Genomic DNA, 17,592 nt, shown 5'->3' on the forward strand with positions numbered 1-17,592 from the left:
GCCTGGGATTGGTATGTTTTCTTGGGTGGCTGCCAAACCCAGGGCCAAAAACTGCAGCTACCCCATTTGTTGATGTTGCCACATTGCATCTTAGACCCTGCAATTTTGCAGGCATTACGCCCACCCACGAAGGTGAGGTACCATTTTTATCCGCAAATATGTGGGAACTCTGGGTGGCAAGAAGTCTGAGACTCCCAGCAGATTCCAGTACTTTGAGGGATCCACAAGAGCCACCCAGGAGTCCCCCTGGTGCCTAGTTCACAAAATGTTATAGAGTTGGTAGATATTCCCTAGAGGCAATGTACAACCTTGCAGAGAAAGACAGAAACAACAAATATAACTGTACAACCATCTACTCCTCAGTACACACAATACTGGTTGGATTTGTCACAAGAGTTAGTGAAAGGTTCTAAATGTGAATTTTATTAACAAGATTTCACAAAAATGAAATACACTGTTAACAATTGAAAGTTCAAAAAACTAAACCAGTGACTCACAGCTTGTGAGCTGTAAAGCCACAACAAGGCGCCAGCCGCTTTACAGGCCATTCACACACCTTTCATGCATGACACACACAAAACTATTTACACCGCCTGTCATGGGCCCAGAAAAGTACAACACTCACATCAACAAATAGCCCCATTCAAGGGCTGATCACTTTCAAAGGCCCACAGCACTGACACAGCAATCACAGTACCTGGTAGCCAACAGTGTGTGTAAACTGGTGTTTGGCTGGCAATGTGTGTATTGTGACCAGCAGCAAGTCACTACACACACACTGCCAGCTAAATGCCAGCTCACACCCATCACCAGCCAAGCACCAGACCATGCACACCACCAGCCAAGCGCAAATCCACACACACTACCATCAATTTTTTTTTAAACAAAAATGACACTACAAACCAACACAACTATGAGTACAAACACCACAGGTCTAATTAAATATATCAAACTACTGCCAACCGTGAAACTGTACAAAAAATATAAAATGATACAGACTAGTCAATTCACTTTTACGCTCACAGTTTCTGCCGATACTTCAGTTGCACGTGGTACAATAAAAACATGTGGGTACAATTAGCCCAGGATTGGAAGGACACTCTGAGCAGTGCATACGCCTCCCCTTCCGCATGCCTCTTCAAACACAGTAGGGGAAGTTTTATTTTGGTGTGTAATCAGGAAAGCAGCAATATTTCAATCTAGCCACATCCTCCACCACTCCATCTCTAGGCTAGGAACACTTGCCTGCTCCACTACAACAAGGCTGCTTATCACAGACTGCAGAAACTGAACAAAAGTCATCTTTGAATCTGGAGAACAATCCTTTAATACACATGGGCATCCAACTAATTATACCGAATGTATGACTTACGAACAGCAGTGTAAGGCTCCAGCCTCTGATCTACTCCATCTACACCACCCATGTGCTTAGTGTAGTCTAAAATGCACACAGGTTTGTGAACTTCAGCAATATAACCCCAAAAAGTCACAGCTTAAGAATTTTCATCATGAATAGAAGTCATCATGTGAGTAAAATCTATTTTTTTAAATATTTCTTTATTGGCATTTAGTTGTATGTGAGTAAAATATATATTAAAAAAGAAGCTGGACCCCCTGCGTAAATAGGATATCAGGGCAGGGAAAAGCCAGTCAATAGAGAAAACAAACCCCGTCTTCCCTTATAATTTATTGCTGCCTACCCATCATCAAAAAGTATACACACCACAGAGGGGCTCTTTCATTACCTTTCTGCTTTAGTAATTTTTATATCACTACACATAACTAAATTACAGTGTTCAGTTTTCATAATTAATATTGCAATTTTCAATAATTACCTTAACCCCTTTGCTGCCAGGCATTTTCCCCCTCCTGTGCCAGGCCTTTTTTTTGCCTACTTGGAATAGTTCTTGCTTAGGCCCTCATAACTTTTTGTCCACATAAGCTACTCACGCCAAATTTGCGTCCTTTTTTTCCACATCCTAGGGATCCTAGAGGTACCCAGACTTTGTGGGCTCCCCTGAAGGAGGCCAAGAAATTAGCCAAAATACAGTGAAAATGTCGGTTGTTTAAAAAAAATGGGAAAAAAGGGCTGCAGACGAAGGCTTGTGTTTTTTTCCCCTGAAAATGGCATCAACAAACGGTTTGCAGTGCTAAAAACACCAGCTTCCCAGCTTTCAGGAACAGGCAGACTTGAATCAGAAAACCCAATTTTCAACACAATTTTGCCATTTTACTGGGTCATACTCCATTTTTACGATTTTTGTGCTTTCAGCCTCCTTCCAGTCAGTGACAGAAATGGGTGTGAAACCAATGCTGGATACCAGAAACCTAAACATTTCTGGAAAGTAGACAAAATTCTGAATTCAGCAATGGGTAATTTGTGTAGATCCTACAAGGGTTTCCTGCAGAAAATAACAACTGAAATATTGAAATTAAGGTGAAAAAAACAGCCATTTTTCTCTACGATTTCCTCTGTAACTTTTCTCTCCTTTCAGGCTTCTCTGCCCCCTCCACGTGATCGGAGGAGAAATGCAAAGCATTTCTCTTCCGATCGGGTGCTGGAAGCTGAGCTTCCAGCGCCGGAGGGAAGGCCTCTGATGAGGTCAGCGTGCAAAAGCACGCTGACGTCATCAGACGCCATGGGGAGGATCATGGCGGGCGGGGGTGGAAGGGGAAGCGATTCCCCTTCCATCCCTGCCCAGGGGAGTAGTGTGCCTGGCCATAGGCGGAAGCGCTAGCGCTACCCCTGGGGGCCCATAGCAGGACGAGGTGATCTCGTCCAAGGCATTGGGGAACTGGTGCCTTGGACGAGATCACCTCGTCCTGGGCACAGAACAGGTTAAATTCATCAACCACAAGTCACTTGAACAGTATAAATGTCTCATTATAAAAGCACACTCACTCTTCCTCTATCATACATGCTATTCACATACTCATTCTTACACTCACTTTTACTAATTCTTACACTCACATTTACACATATCTAAAAACCATGAAGAGCATCATATCTTTGTTGCAACGGTTACTATAATGCATCCATATCACTGTTGCTTTGTAGTATCACAAAATATAATTGTCTTTGTTAATTTATCATCAAATATCACATCAATATTGGAACAGGGAATACTGTTTCCTTATTTTACAATGCACAATTTGTTCATAATGGCTGCAAAAGGCATATGTTCAATGATAACTTCAGTAGTCACATTCATTTGGTGGCTACATCATTTTTTTTCTTTTGATAGTAATACAGTTTTATCCATCCATATTGGTTTTAACGTTTAGTACATATTCATTTTAATTATGCCGTGACCCACCACTATCCAGCATATGAGGAGCAAACATCATTTCACTCACCTTAAATACCAGAAGTGCCACACCTCCAAGAAATAAGGAGGGTGCACCTCACTAACAAATTGGCAGCCATCTTAATGCGGTGTCACCTAATACTAATGCTAGTATAAAAGGGGATAATGACTAAAGGCAATGTTGTTCTCGAGCATGGGCCACATTCTGCAGAAAGTGGTGGCATGGGAATTGATCTTTACAGATTTTCATTGTACACTGTTAGTTCAAGAGGAGAGGAAATGCTTTAGTATACTTACTTTGTATTGAGTGGAAGCCTTCTTCTCTCTGTTGCGTAGGCCGACACCTCACAATCTAGACGGTGACCATATTGAAATGACACAGTTCATACACAGAGAGCATGGATTTAGAGTATTGAATGTGTGATGCTTATGTGATCACATGTAGCCTGAAGAGAAACTATACAGATCCCAAATGGAGATTATAGGAACCCTTGCAACAAAGAAATGAAGCTGTTCATGGTTTTTAGATATGTGTAGGTAAGAATGAGTATGTGTGTGGAATATCTGATAGAGGAAGTGTGTGTGTGCTTTTTCTAATGTTCAAGTGGCATGGTTGATGAATTTAAGGTTAATATTGGAAATTTCAAAATTAATTATGAAAACTGAAAATTTAGTTAAGTGAAATGATATAACAAAAATATAAAGCAGAAAGGTAATGAAATATCCCTTCTAAGCAGTGTATTATTTTTAATGATGGCTAGGCAGCAATAAATTGTAAGGGAAGTTTTCTCCGTTGGCAGCTTGTGCACATCTCATGTCTGAAAATATCACAGCTAGAAGTTCATCACTACGCATGGCACTACACTGCCCCCTCTAAGGTTTTTTACTGACAAGCTCTTTAGGGTAAACTTTACGGCAACCACAGCCTGTTTTTTTCAGCTTAGGAGCCATGCCCTCCTACCTTTATCCCCTCAAGAAGTGTTTGTTAGGCTGAGCACAGGCCAGCCTGACAGACACTTCATTCTCAGGTCAGGCAGCCAAGAGCTAGACATACATTATTGTGCGGGCTCCTGGCTGCCTGAGCTGAACTTTGCTGGGCTGAAGAAGTCACAGCCCTGTGGCCATGACCTCTTCAGCTTAGCAAAGATGCCTCTAAGCCCTCCCCCTCATGACAAGGGGGTAACATCACCAACTGCATCAGACCTGAGCGTTTCAGTTTTAAGCCCTGAAGTGTCCAGGGCCGAATGTCAATCAGAGACACCTCATCACAGAGTGGGGTGGGGGTCAGCAGTCTCACTGACCCCATCCCACTCTGTGACGAGTTGGGACTGCTGCCTTCCTTCATAGGCTGACCTTAGTTTAGCCAGTGAGGGAAGGCAGCAGTCCCAACTCTCCTGGGCCCTTTGAGGCAGAGCTGAAGCTAAGTGTGTGTGTTTTTTTTGTTTTTCTTTTAAATCAATGTTTGGTGCGTGCGTGTGTCTATGTTTGAATATATGATAATGAGTGTTGTGAATGGATAATGTGTGTGAGCGTGTATGTGAATGAATGAGTGTGAGTACGCATGTATGCCCAGCCCGCCCCCTTCCCTCCTAAAATTACTGCCCGCCATTGCTTTAAGGTTAGGCGAATTGTGCCACAAGCAAGTGTCCACTTTTAACAATTCCTTGAACAATTGCACACCAGTGTAGAAGTTATCTAGGTATAAATGGCAACATTTGTTAAAGAGTCCTCTACCAAATTCCTGCACAGTTTTCTCACTGACTGTAAAAGCAGACGGATAACCAGGTGGGTGTCAAAAGAAGAATCCCTACAAGTCTACTCACTGAAATTACAGACATATCCAGTACTACCCTCAGACAGAATGTGCATCTTATTTGCATAATGTGCCCTCTTGCTTGGAATGTGCTGCTTACAAACCAAACAGCCCTTGAACAGGACCAAAGACTCATCCACAGCTATTTCACTCCCTGGAACATAGATCACTGAAAAGCGATCTGCAAAATGATCAAGCACAGGCCGAATCATGAAGAGATGGTCACAATAAGGGTGATCCTGTGGCAATGCCGAAGCATTAATAAAAAATGGAGCATCCGAAGCAGAAGCAAACACTGATCAGCAAACACAGATCATGACTCACGGTTGCAGGAAAGTTAGAAGTTGCAATCAAGAGATTAGTAGACCAAATTGAAGCCAGCAACCACTTCCTTATAAAGCCCATCAAAAAAATTAAACCGAAGAACTTCTTCCACTCATCCAGATTTGTGGGAGTCCAACGGCTTGCTTTAGAGTGGGTCTTAAGTCTGGTACTGTTGTCCCTCAAATACTGTTCAGCAGACAAATTAGTCTGTTCAACAATTTCATCCATAAATATAACATCCATAACAACTGAAAGAAATGTATAGGCAAAAGCAAAATCTTTCAGTTTTGACCACACACCCTGTGACACCACTAAAGGCAGGCAACACAGGCTGTACCATGTTTCTTGCATCCCAGAGTTCAGCACTTCCAATGGTAAGTCTTTCAGCCTCAGGCTGCAGCACAGATTCCAGAAGCAGATTCAGTCTCAAAACCATGCTCAGAGGAAGATTCGAAAAGCAAACCAACAACCTGCTGAGCTGTAATCCTGCAGTTAGTCATAATCCTTACTAATAAAAGAAAAAACACAAATATGTCAACTATAACCGACACTATGTAAAATAAGTAATAAACAAACTGTGGCATTATCAAATAGAAAGTGAATCTACTGTCATGTAGTAATCTGGAAGGAAAAGTCAATCAATACAATGCACACAAAGACCTACATGCTCAAACCGATGCCACTCACTTGCGGAGACAGCCAAGACTGAGAATCAACAGCATCTACTCTGCACAGACACAGCAAGCACCATAGAAGTCCCACTGGAAAGGAAAAAATAGATAACACACATATCACAGGGCAGTATAGAACATGCACAAATCAATATGTTACTTTGAAAGACAATCACACAAAAAGCTAACTATTCAAACATTAGTACAGCAGTCCTAAAAAATTATACAAACTGGCCAAGGATACACATTCGATAAAAAGATCACAAAATGAGTTGCTTAACAACCTTAACTCCACAAACTACAGATCTGCTAAAGCTGCACATGCAAACAGGATTCACCAACAAAACAAAAGAAATGATTGGCTTTCCAATAAAAAAAAGTGAAAACACAAATAAAAAATGATAATAAAATATCAATCAAAAGACACTGATACTCCCACGAAAGGAAGTGTGATGAAGGCAAAAAAAGACACCACCAGATGGAAGTAAACAATACCCCAGAAGTAGACCCCCCCACCATATAGATAACCTTGGGCCATATGTACGAAAGCTTTTTCCCATAGACACAGAATGGGTAAAATCCTTTGGTACATCTGGCCCCTTATTCCTAGGTGGCTCAAGTGCTACCACCCATCCTGAGGCCCAGTTCACTCAAAAAAACAACAACCAACAAAACCTGCCCTCAAGGGGGAGGGCAGAATGCAAAAATAATATGGCCCCCAAGTAGAGTGACTCTTGCCCATGGGGATGCTCCCATATAAAATCCCTGTGCTTAGTGGCCCTACCATCATCTCCCAGAGGACAGATCAGTCTAAAAACATGCAATCTGTCTTCTGGATGTAGAATAAAAAAATTCCCCAAGGGTCACTCCTCTTCAATACACACTCCCTGGTGTCTAGTGGACTTCCTTCCCACCAGAGGGCAAATCGGCCTGTCTGCCATTCTGGTGGTAGTGGTGGGTTGGAATGCAAACAAAATTATCCCCTAAGAGGATCGCTCCCCTACTATGATGTCTTCCCTGGTGTCTAGTAGCCTTCTGCCCCCCCCCCCTCAGAAGACAGATCGGCCTAAAAATGTCTGAAATGCCCTCTGAGAGAGGGGCTGAATTAAAAAACAAAATTAGCCCCCTAGGAGAACGACCCATGCCCAAGAGGTTCGCTCCCCTTCTATAGATGTTTCTCTGGTGTACAGTGGGCTTATACTCACCCCCTCCATTTAGAGGGCAGATTGACCTCAAAATGGCCAATCTGCTCTCCAGGTGGTGGGTGGAAAATATTAGGCCTCAAGGAGAGCGACCGTTGCACAAGGGGTTGTTCCCCGCAAAACACAAACTCTTTGTCATCTAGTGGGTATCACCCCCTGTGGGGGACAGATCGTCTTAAAAAAATGGCTGACCTACCCACACCAGGGGGGGCCGAATCATGGATATTTATTTGTCCCACTTTGGGGAGCGACCCTTGCCTAAGGAGCTGCTCCCCCCAACACAAAAAATCCCTGGGGGTCCGGTGGTTAGATACCTGTTCTATGATTACGGCCCCACCCAAGATTGTGGGACAGGAGTCCACTCCAAACAGGCACAGGGGAAAGAAAATTCTCCTTCTGTTTTCTAAAAAAAAAAAAAAAAAAAAGCTAATCCCCCCCAGAGAAGGGCTTACCCAGGAAGGTCCTCTCTCCCAAAGAGCTGGAAGCAAATGGCTTCCATGATGTCTCTGGCACCATTTGATGAAGTAGGCTCGCCATGCGCAAGTCAACATCATCAGATCACCAAAGGGCACTGGGGATGGCAGCAGAAGAACTGCTGGTGCTGTCATACAGCCATGTTGCAAGGGGTGGGCCTGTGGGTGGACCATCAATGCTGTCTACACAGGTGGGTGCGAGGATGGCTTAAAGTCACCCTCAGCATATGCCCATCGTGGCTTAGGATGATTCCTAGCTGTCGTGAATGTTTGGAATTTTCGGAAAAGGAGTTTTTTTCCACAAATAATATAGTCTATATATTCTGTTTATATCAGACAAGTATTTTTAGTTGTACGTCAATATAGCACTTTGCCATGCTCAAGAACTGATTGGGGTCGAAATACGTTGGCCCTCCATTTGAGTACAAAAATGATATACAAACTGCTTCATTGTGGCCAGTCAGTGCTTTGTGTGAGGAGGAGCATGCGGTGTATGAAAGACGAAGTGGGGTTCCGGATGACGAGCCCTTGATCTGTGACGACAACAAAGATCCAACACTAGTCCTTTCAGAGAGAAAAAGAGAGAGAGGGAGTTAGAAAGAAAGAAAGAAAGAGAGAGAGAGTCTCAAAGTGAACAATAATTACTCAAGCTGACTGTGCTGGGGTGCTGCAAAAGCAATCTCCACAAGTTCAGAATTGCAGGAAGCAATTTATAACTGAATGCTGACACAAAGATACAGGGGGTCATTCTGACCCTGGCGGTCATGGACCGCCAGGGCCGGGGACGGAGGAAGCACCGCCAACAGGCTGGCGGTGCTTCAGGGGCTTACCGCCGCGGTCAGAAACAGAAAACCGGCGGTGTCCCGCCGGTTTCCCGCTGCCCTAGGGAATCCTCCATGGCGGCGCTGCAGGCAGCGCCGCCATGGGGATTCCGACCCCCTTACCGCCAGCCTGGTTCTGGCGGTTTTGACCGCCAGAACCTGGCTGGCGGTAACGGGTGTCGTGGGGCCCCCTAACAGGGCCCCACCAAGATTTTCAGTGTCTGCCAAGCAGACACTGAAAATCGCGACGGGTGCAACTGCACCTGTCGCACCCCTTCCACTCCGCCGGCTCCATTCGGAGCCGGCATCCTCATGGAAGGGGGTTTCCCGCTGGGCTGGCGGGCGGCCTTCTGGTGGTCGCCCGCCAGCCCAGCGGGAAACTCAGAATTACCACGGCGGTCTTTTGACCGCGCAGCAGTATTCTGACGGCGGGACTTTGGCGGGCGGCCTCCGCCGCCCGCCAAGGTCAGAATGACCCCCACAGTGCCTTCTCTGATGTTGTATTGTCTTCTGAACAGATTTCAGCTCTCACAGTGGAAAATAGAACAGAAAAGGAATTTGTGGCCATAACTGTTTTCATAAGCCTAGTTTCCATTGTCAAGAGCTAGTTTGACTCCGTCTAATCTTATGCCGGACTAATAGTTATTGTTGGAGTGAATCCACAGGTGGCATGACAGATAAATAACTGGCTCAGTTAGAAGTAATAAGAACACAAGAACTGGATTTTATATCAGGATAACTAGTGCCAAGCAGTGCCTTTCAAGCTTATTGTATTTTTCCCAAAAGTACAACTAAGGTCTGCACTGAGTCTTTGCTAAATATATAGGGGGTCATTACAACCCTGGCGGACGGTGTTAAAGCGGCGGTAAAACCGCCAACAGGCCGGTGGTAAACAAATTGCAATTACGACTGTGGCGGAAACCGCCAACAAAGACAGCCACTTTAACACTCCGACTGCCACAGTGGTACAGACAAACAGCGCGGCGGTCACCGCCAACAGACAGGCGGAGGACAGTGTACTCCCCACAGTATCACAACCTACCAATCCCCCACCTTTTCCGGGGCAGATTCACCGCGGATAAAAACACGGCAGAAACAGACATTTCAAAGGGAAAACGCTCACCTCTACACACACCATGAGGAAGAGGGTCACCACGGAGCCGGAACTCCATATTCTTCCTGCACTAGTCTTCCTGCTCCTGTACCAGGAGCACCAACGCCGGCGGCGAAGAGCACGGTGAGTACTGCACCTACGACATAGGGGAGGGGGGAGGAGAAAAACAGGGAAACACCACGATTAGTAGTACAGGTAATGCACCATTCATTGTCCGTGGAACACTGGGCCCAAAATGCATGGGCGAGGCCCACACAAGATCAAAACGGAGAGAACACTGCTGGGGCATCAGATAGGAATACAACAGGCACCTCAGGGGGAAGGGAAGGGGGGGCACCCCAGCTGGATGAGTGCACCACGCCAGATCCACGTGGGGGCTCCATGCTCATTGATGTATCCTGGGGAGTGCAAAGCCACAGTCTCTCAAGTCTCTACAGTGGGTGGTTTGCCCACTGTACCATCCTGGGGAGTGCAAAGCCACAGTCTCTCAAGTCTCTACAGCGGGTGGTTTGCCCACTGCTTTATCCTGGGGAGTGCAAAGCCACAGTCTCTCAAGTCTCTACAGCGGGTGGTTTGCCCACTGTACCATCCTGGGGAGTGCAAAGCCACAGTCTCTCAAGTCTCTACAGTGGGTGGTTTGCCCACTGTACCATCCTGGGGAGTGCAAAGCCACAGTCTCTCAAGTCTCTACAGCGGGTGGTTTGCCCACTGCTTTATCCTGGGGAGTGCAAAGCCACAGTCTCTCAAGTGGATAACAGCCTCCACTGGTTCTGGAGGGGGACTGGTGCCCAGAGTGCAGCACACACCCTGTGACAGTCCCAGTTGCATCACTGCCCCTGCCGCAAATGGGCTAGCGGTGCATTCCATGGCGGTCTTTGCCCTGTTCAGCGGTCCCTGGCCTGTTCAGCGGTGTTTGCGTTGCCAGTGTCAGACCTGTTCAGCGGTGCATTCAATGGCGGTCTTTGCTCTGTTCAGCGGTCCCTGGCCTGTTCAGCGGTGCTTGCGTTGCCAGTGTCAGACCTGTTCAGCAGTGCATTCCATGGCGGTCTTTGCCCTGTTCATCGATCCCTGGCCTGTTCAGCGGTGCTTGCCAAGGCGGTCCTTCATTGCCCAGCAGGGCTGTGGTCCAGTGCAGGGTCAGCTGGGCTGTGGCTTGCGGTGCCCTCCTGGCCAGCTGGGCTGTGGCTGGTGGTCCTTCATGGGTCAGCTGGGCTGTGGCTTGCGGGGCCCTCCTGGCCAGCTGGGCTGTGGCTGGCGGTGGCCTCCTGGCCAGTGACGATGGGGCTGGCCTCCGTGGCAGTGACTCTGGCGGTGGCCTCCTGGCCAGTGACGATGGGGCTGGCCTCCTGGGCAGTGACTCTGTCCTCCTGGCCAGTGACAATGGGGCTGGCCTCCTGGCCAGTGACGATGGGGCTGGCCTTCTGGCCAGTGACTCTGGCGGTGGCCTCCTGGCCAGTGACAATGGGGCTGGCCTCCTGGCCAGAGACGATGGGGCTGGCCTCCTGGCCAGTGACTCTGGCGGTGCCCTCCTGGGCAGCGGGGATGATGGCGGTCCTCTCCGCCGTGCTGCTCCTCCCAGACTTTGGAGATTTCTTCTGCCCCTTCCCCACCTTGGGATGAGTCACAGCTGAGTCGACACTCCCCCCGGGAACCTTGTGAGTGGCTTTGCTGGCTGGAGTCTTCCCCCTCTCCCGCCGGGCACTGTCCAACTTCTGGTGCTTCACAGGGGAAGGACTGGCTGTGCTGTGGCTCCGTGCCACACTGGCTGGTCTGGTGGCCGGTGCACTCCACATACCTGTAACAACAGGCACCACTGGTCCCGTATATTTTTGGGCTGAGGTGCTAGTACGGGACCTATGAGTTGGACGGGGGTGGTGGTAAATAGGTTAAGGGGGGCCAGGAAAACACTGGGACGGGTAGATGGAGGGGGTTTGGGAGTGGAGGAAGAGGTGGTGGTTGTAGGAGGTTTATGTTTTGTGGATTTGGGTGCAGGTGCACGGGCTGGAGGCTGTCGTGAGGTGGATGACTGTTGGGTGGGTGTGTGCCTGTGTTTGTGTATCTTGGGAGGGGGCGTCACAGACACACTGGGAGAGGACACAGGGGACGTGTAAATGGTAGTAGGGGTGGTGAGTGCACATGAGCGGGGTGTGGTGGTGGGTGTGCTGGTGCGGGACGTAGTGGTTGGTAGTGCATGCAGGTGTGAGTGTAGACGAGACTGGGAGGGAAGAGGGAGACGAAGAGGAGGGGGACACAGTGGAGGCAGTGGATGTTGGTGTGTCTGTATGTGTGTGATGCTTGCGTGAGTGCCTGTTGGATGTGTGGTGCTTATGTTTGCCTGAGCTTCCCTTGTGTGTTGACGTGTGTGCATGCTGGTCTGTAGATGTGCTTGGGATAGGCTGAGGTACAGGGGATTGGGTCGGGGTGGAGGAAGTTGGAGGGGGGAGGCTAGACACAGGGACAATGGCTGCCATCAGTGCTGAGGCCAGAGTTTGCAGGGTTCGATGAAGGGCAGCCTGACCAGAATGAATGCCCTCCAGGAATGTATTTGTGTGTTGCAATTCCCTTTCTACACCCTGGATGGCATTCAAAATGGTAGACTGCCCAACAGTTAGTGACCCGAGGAGGTCAATGGCCTCCTCACTGAGGGCAGCAGAGGTGACTGGGGCAGGGGCTGAGGTGCCTGGGGCGAAGGTGATGCCCACCCTCCTGGGTGAGTGGGCACGGGGCGAAGGCTGAGGGGCTGCTGGGAGGGTGGTGCTGCTAGGGGGGGGTGGCGGCTGTACCTGTAGAAGTGGCGGGCACACATTTTGCCACCACCACAAGGGAGCTCCCATTGGAGGACGAGTCTGTGTCGCTCGTTGCAGATCCTGTGACCGCCGTGGTGCTCCCCTCGCCCTCCGTCCCACTGGTGTATTCTGAGTCTGTGGTGTGGGCCTCCATGGCCATGTGGGATGCAGCTCCCTCGTGGTCCGGTGCCAGTGTACCTCCGCCTGATGATGCTGATGCACACAAGAACAGGGAGACCACAAAAAGGGGGGGACGACAGAAGAAAGACAGGTTGAGTGCATGGCTTACCGCTACAGTTGGCGGACAATACAGACACAGCAGCCCCCTGCAGTAAGTCGCGCTGTTGGGCTCTACAGATGCAATTCCTGGGATATGGCCTACATGGCTATGGACGACATCTGCACACATAGATGACACAGGGGCATGAATACCTGTACTTGGCACTCTACAGAGGTGGGCTGGGGTGCCACATGGCCTGCATTACGGAGGGGCCTAGCCTACGGAACTCACCCTGGCCTAGGGAAACCGACAGCCCTCCTCCCCCACCCAGACACCTTCACTGCGCGCAAAGTCTGCTGAATGATAGTGTACTCACCCCCTTGTGTCTGCTGTGATGCCCTCAAGCGCCCATCCAACTCAGGGTAGGCCACCGCCAGGATCCGGAACATCAGGGGGGTCATGGTTCGACGGGCACCCCTCCCACGTTGGGAGGCCATCCCCAGCTGAGCCTCCGCCATCTTCTTACTCCAGCGGCGAATGTCCTCCCATTTTTTCCGGCAGTGGGTGCTCCGTCTGTGGTGGACCCCAGGGTCCGGACATCCTTGGCGATGGCACGACAAATATCCTTCTTCTGCTGGGCGCTGACCTACATGACATGTACAGGGGAGGAAGAGAAGTCATTAACAACTGCACCGTCTAAGTGATTGGCCCCCATCCCTACCCTTGCCATGTGGCACATGCATTCACAGTCCTTCATGCACGCAGAACTGTGCCCCCTTCATTCTTACAACCAGCCCTCTCCACATAGGCATAGCCCATACAACATGCTCCCAGTGTACTTACCTGTTGGTCTGGAGGACCGTAGAGTAGCGTGTACTGGGGGAGGACCCCGTCCACGAGCTTCTCCAACTCCTCTGCAGTGGAGGCAGGGACCCTTTCCCCAGATGCACGAGCCATTGTCTCTTCCAGACCGAAGTCACAGCAGCACTTGCAGTGTAGGTCCTCTCCTGTCGAAGATCAGGTATCAAGTGATTGAACAGATAGAAAATGGCGGTCACGTCTGCGGCGGTGCGTACCGTCACCGCCGCCGTACATCGTCATTGGCTCCTGGGACCCATAGGGTCCAATGTTAACCAATGCAGCATTGCGCCGCGGTCTTCGACCGCCTACCGTGACGGTGTAAAACGCCAGCGAAATTACCTCACATCCCATTGTCCCACTTTAGAGGTCAGGCAGCCGCCATTTCAGGGGCCCACATGCCCTAATTACCAACTGCATCATACAGACCTAGGTCTTTGTCTCACAACACAAATACATGCCACATTTTGTGTATGAATGGTGTTCTGTGTAGACTGTGGGTACATACCTCTGACTTGTTTGACTCTGTGGTCGCTGTTGTCATTACTAGGCACAGTCTGCTGGGACATGTGAGGAGATGGCGGAATGCTCCGGTGTACCGACCGCTGGTGGACCTGTCGACAATGGAGGAAAGACATTTGATCATCACCTACAGGTTTGACCGTGCCACAATCCAGGAACTGTGTGCCCAGTTGGAGCCTGACCTGATGTCAGCAATCCGCCATCCCACAGGGATCCCCCCTCAAGTGCAGGTGCTATCAGTGCTCCATTTCCTAGCAAGTGGGTCATTTCAAACAAAAGTGGCCATGGCATCAGGGATGTCCCAGCCTATGTTTTCCAACGTGTTGTCCAGGGTGTTGTCTGCCCTGCTGAAACACATGCGGAGCTACATCGTTTTCCCTCAGGTGGAGGATTTGCCTACAGTTAAAGGTGACTTCTATGCCCTTGGACATATCCCCAACATCATAGGTGCCATTGATGGGACCCATGTAGCTCTGGTCCCCCCCCACAGGAGTGAACAGGTGTACAGGAACCGGAAGAGTTATCATTTGATGAATGTACAGATGGTATATTTGGCAGACCAGTACATCTCCCAGGTAAATACTATGTTCCCTGGCTCTCTGCATGACACCTACATCCTGCAGAATAGCAGCATCCCTTATGTGACGGGTCAACTCCAGAGGCACCAGGGGGGGGTTATTAGGTGACTATGGTTACCCCAACCTGTCATGGCTACTGACCGCAGTGAGGAATCCCAGGACCAGGGCAGAGGAACGCTACAATGAGGCACATGGGCGGACTAGGAGGGTGATCGAATGCACCTTCGGCCCCCTGAAGGCCAGGTTCAGGTGCCTGCATATGACAGGTGGATCCCTATTCTACTCACCATAAAAGGTGTGCCAGATCATCGTGGCCTGCTGTATGCTTCACAACTTGGCTTTGCGAAGACAGGTGCCTTTTCTGCAGGAGGATGGTCCAGATGGCGGTGTTGTGGCAGCTGTGGAGCCTGTGGACAGTGATGAGGAAGAAGACATTGACAACAGGGACTAGGTTATCCAGCAATATTTCCAGTGACACACAGGTGAGAACACATTCCTGCCTACTACGAGTACTTTCACACTTCTACCTCTATCCTTACGGTTTCACAGGTGTGGTTTCCAACGTGTGTCATCTGCTTAGATTCCTCATGGACTTGAGATGTGTGATATACGTATGTTGACATTACATTTGAAAACGCATTTTGTCACTCTCATTGCTAATACACATTTTCGCAATAACAGACTGACTCCAGATTGTTTTGTGCTTCAAGGGTCTTTATTGATGTGCTAAATATTGGAGGGGGGTTGTTAAATGGGCTGCGGTGATGGTGGAGGAATGTCCATGGCAGAGTCCAGTCTATTAGTCTCACAGGTGCATTGCCCATATGGGCATAGGAAGTGGAGCTGGGGCAGTTTAAATTTGGACAGGGTTACAAAGTGGGACAGTGGGATGACAATCAGGGTGGTCTCATTTCTTGGCGGGGGTCTTGGCATCGTGCTCTGTCTTGTTCCTAGATCTCAGGGACTGCTTGCGGAGTGGTTCTCCATCTGCAGGGGGTGGGGTGCTAGTGTGGTGGTGCTGTGGCGGTGCCTCCTGTCCACTAGCGCCGGCGGGGGTGGTGGGCAGTTCATCGTTCATGCTAGTGTCAGGGGCCCCTTGGAGTGCCACAGTGTTCTTCCTGGTGTTCAGTATTTCCTTCAGCACCCCTACGATGGTGCCCAGGGCGGAGCTGATGGTTCTGAGTTCCTCCCTGAACCCCAAATACTGTTCCTCCTGCATGCGCTGGGTCTCCTGAAACTTGGCCAGGACCGTTGCCATCGTCTCCCCAGAGTGGTGGTATGCTCCCATGATGGAGGAGAGGGCCTCGTGGAGAGTGGGTTCCCTAGGCCTGTCCGCCCCCTGTCACACAGCAGCCCTCCCAGTTCCCCTGTGTTCCTGGGCCTCCGTCCCCTGGACCGTGCAGCCACTACCACTGCCCCCAGGTCCCTGTTGTTGTTGGGGTGGTGGGTTATCCTGGGTTCCCTGTAGTGGTGGACACACAGCTGATTGACGTGTCCTGGGGACGGAGGTATGGGCCCGCTGGGTGGGTGCTGTGCTGGTGTTACCAGAGGGTGGAAGCTCTGTGGTGGCCTGTGACTGGGTGTGGGAAACCGACTGTCCAGAGGCCCACAATGGTACGGGCTGGTCATCTAGATCCAGGTGGACAAAGCTGCTGTCATCACCGTGGGCCTCTTCTGTGGGTGGGGTGGAGATGTCTGGACCCTCCTGTCTGGTGACGTTGGGTAGTGGTCCTGCAGTAATGTAAAAGCATGATTCTTGCATCTGTGTGTGTCATGGTGTGCAATGGGTGGGTGAGCGTGTACCCCAGTGCTAGCATTCCTGTGTGGGTGCTTGTGTGATGATGGTTGAGGGGGGTGTTTGGGTATGTGCAGTGGGCATGCTTTAGTGATGGGTGTCCATGCTTTGTTGTGTCATGCAGGGCTTGGTGTTGGGATGTGTGGTTTGTGTTATTAGTACATTAGTGAGGAGTTGGAGTGATAGGGGAGGGTGCGAGTGTGGGGGTCTGTGATAGCATGCAGGTAGGGTGGGGGATGTAATAGTTAAGATTTGACTTACCAGAGTCCATTTCTCCACCAAATCCTGCGAGGCCCTCAGGATGCAGAATCTCCAAGACCTGCTCCTCCTATGTTGTTAGTTGTGGGGGAAGAGGTGGGGGTCCGCCACCAGTCCGCTGCACCGCAATGTGGTGTCTTGAGACCACGGAACGCACCTTCCCCCGTAGGTCGTTCCACCTCTTCCTGATGTCGTCCCGATTTCTTGGGTGCTGTCCCCTGCGTTGACCCTGTCGACTATTCTTCTCCATATCTCCATCTTCCTTGCAATTGAGGTGTGCTGCACCTGTGCTCCAAATAGCTGTGGCTCTACCCGGACGATTTCCTCCACCATGACCCTGAGCTCCTCCTCCGAGAAATTGGGGTGTCTTTGCCGTGCCATGGGGTGGTGTAGGTGATGTGTGGGGTGGTGTATGTGGTGATAAGTGTGGTGATATGTAGTGGTGTGTGGTGTTTTGTGCGTGGAAGTAGTGTGGGTGATGGTCTGGTGTGCCTGTGGATGCTTGGTAGTGGTTTGTAGTGTCTCTCTCTGGCCTTCTCTTTGTAATTGTGGTCGTAGGGGTTTGTGGGTGATATGGGAGTGTGTTTTATATTGTATTGGGTGTGTGGGAGTGGTGTGTGTATGTGTATCAGGTGTGTGTATTTGGAATTGTCCAATGTGGCGGTGTTTTGTATGTGTGTGTGTGTATTTTGAGCGCGGCGGTGTGTACCGCCAATGGGATACCGCGGTTGAAAGACCGTCACGTGGATTCGTGGGTCGTGATAGCATGGGTGTATTTCTGTTGGCGTGACGGTGGAGTTTTTTTTTCCACCAGTTTATCACTGACCTTTGGTGTGGCGGACTTGTGTG

The sequence above is a fragment of the Pleurodeles waltl genome, chromosome 12, assembly GCF_031143425.1.
Source record: "Pleurodeles waltl isolate 20211129_DDA chromosome 12, aPleWal1.hap1.20221129, whole genome shotgun sequence".
Lineage (NCBI taxonomy): Eukaryota > Metazoa > Chordata > Amphibia > Caudata > Salamandridae > Pleurodeles > Pleurodeles waltl.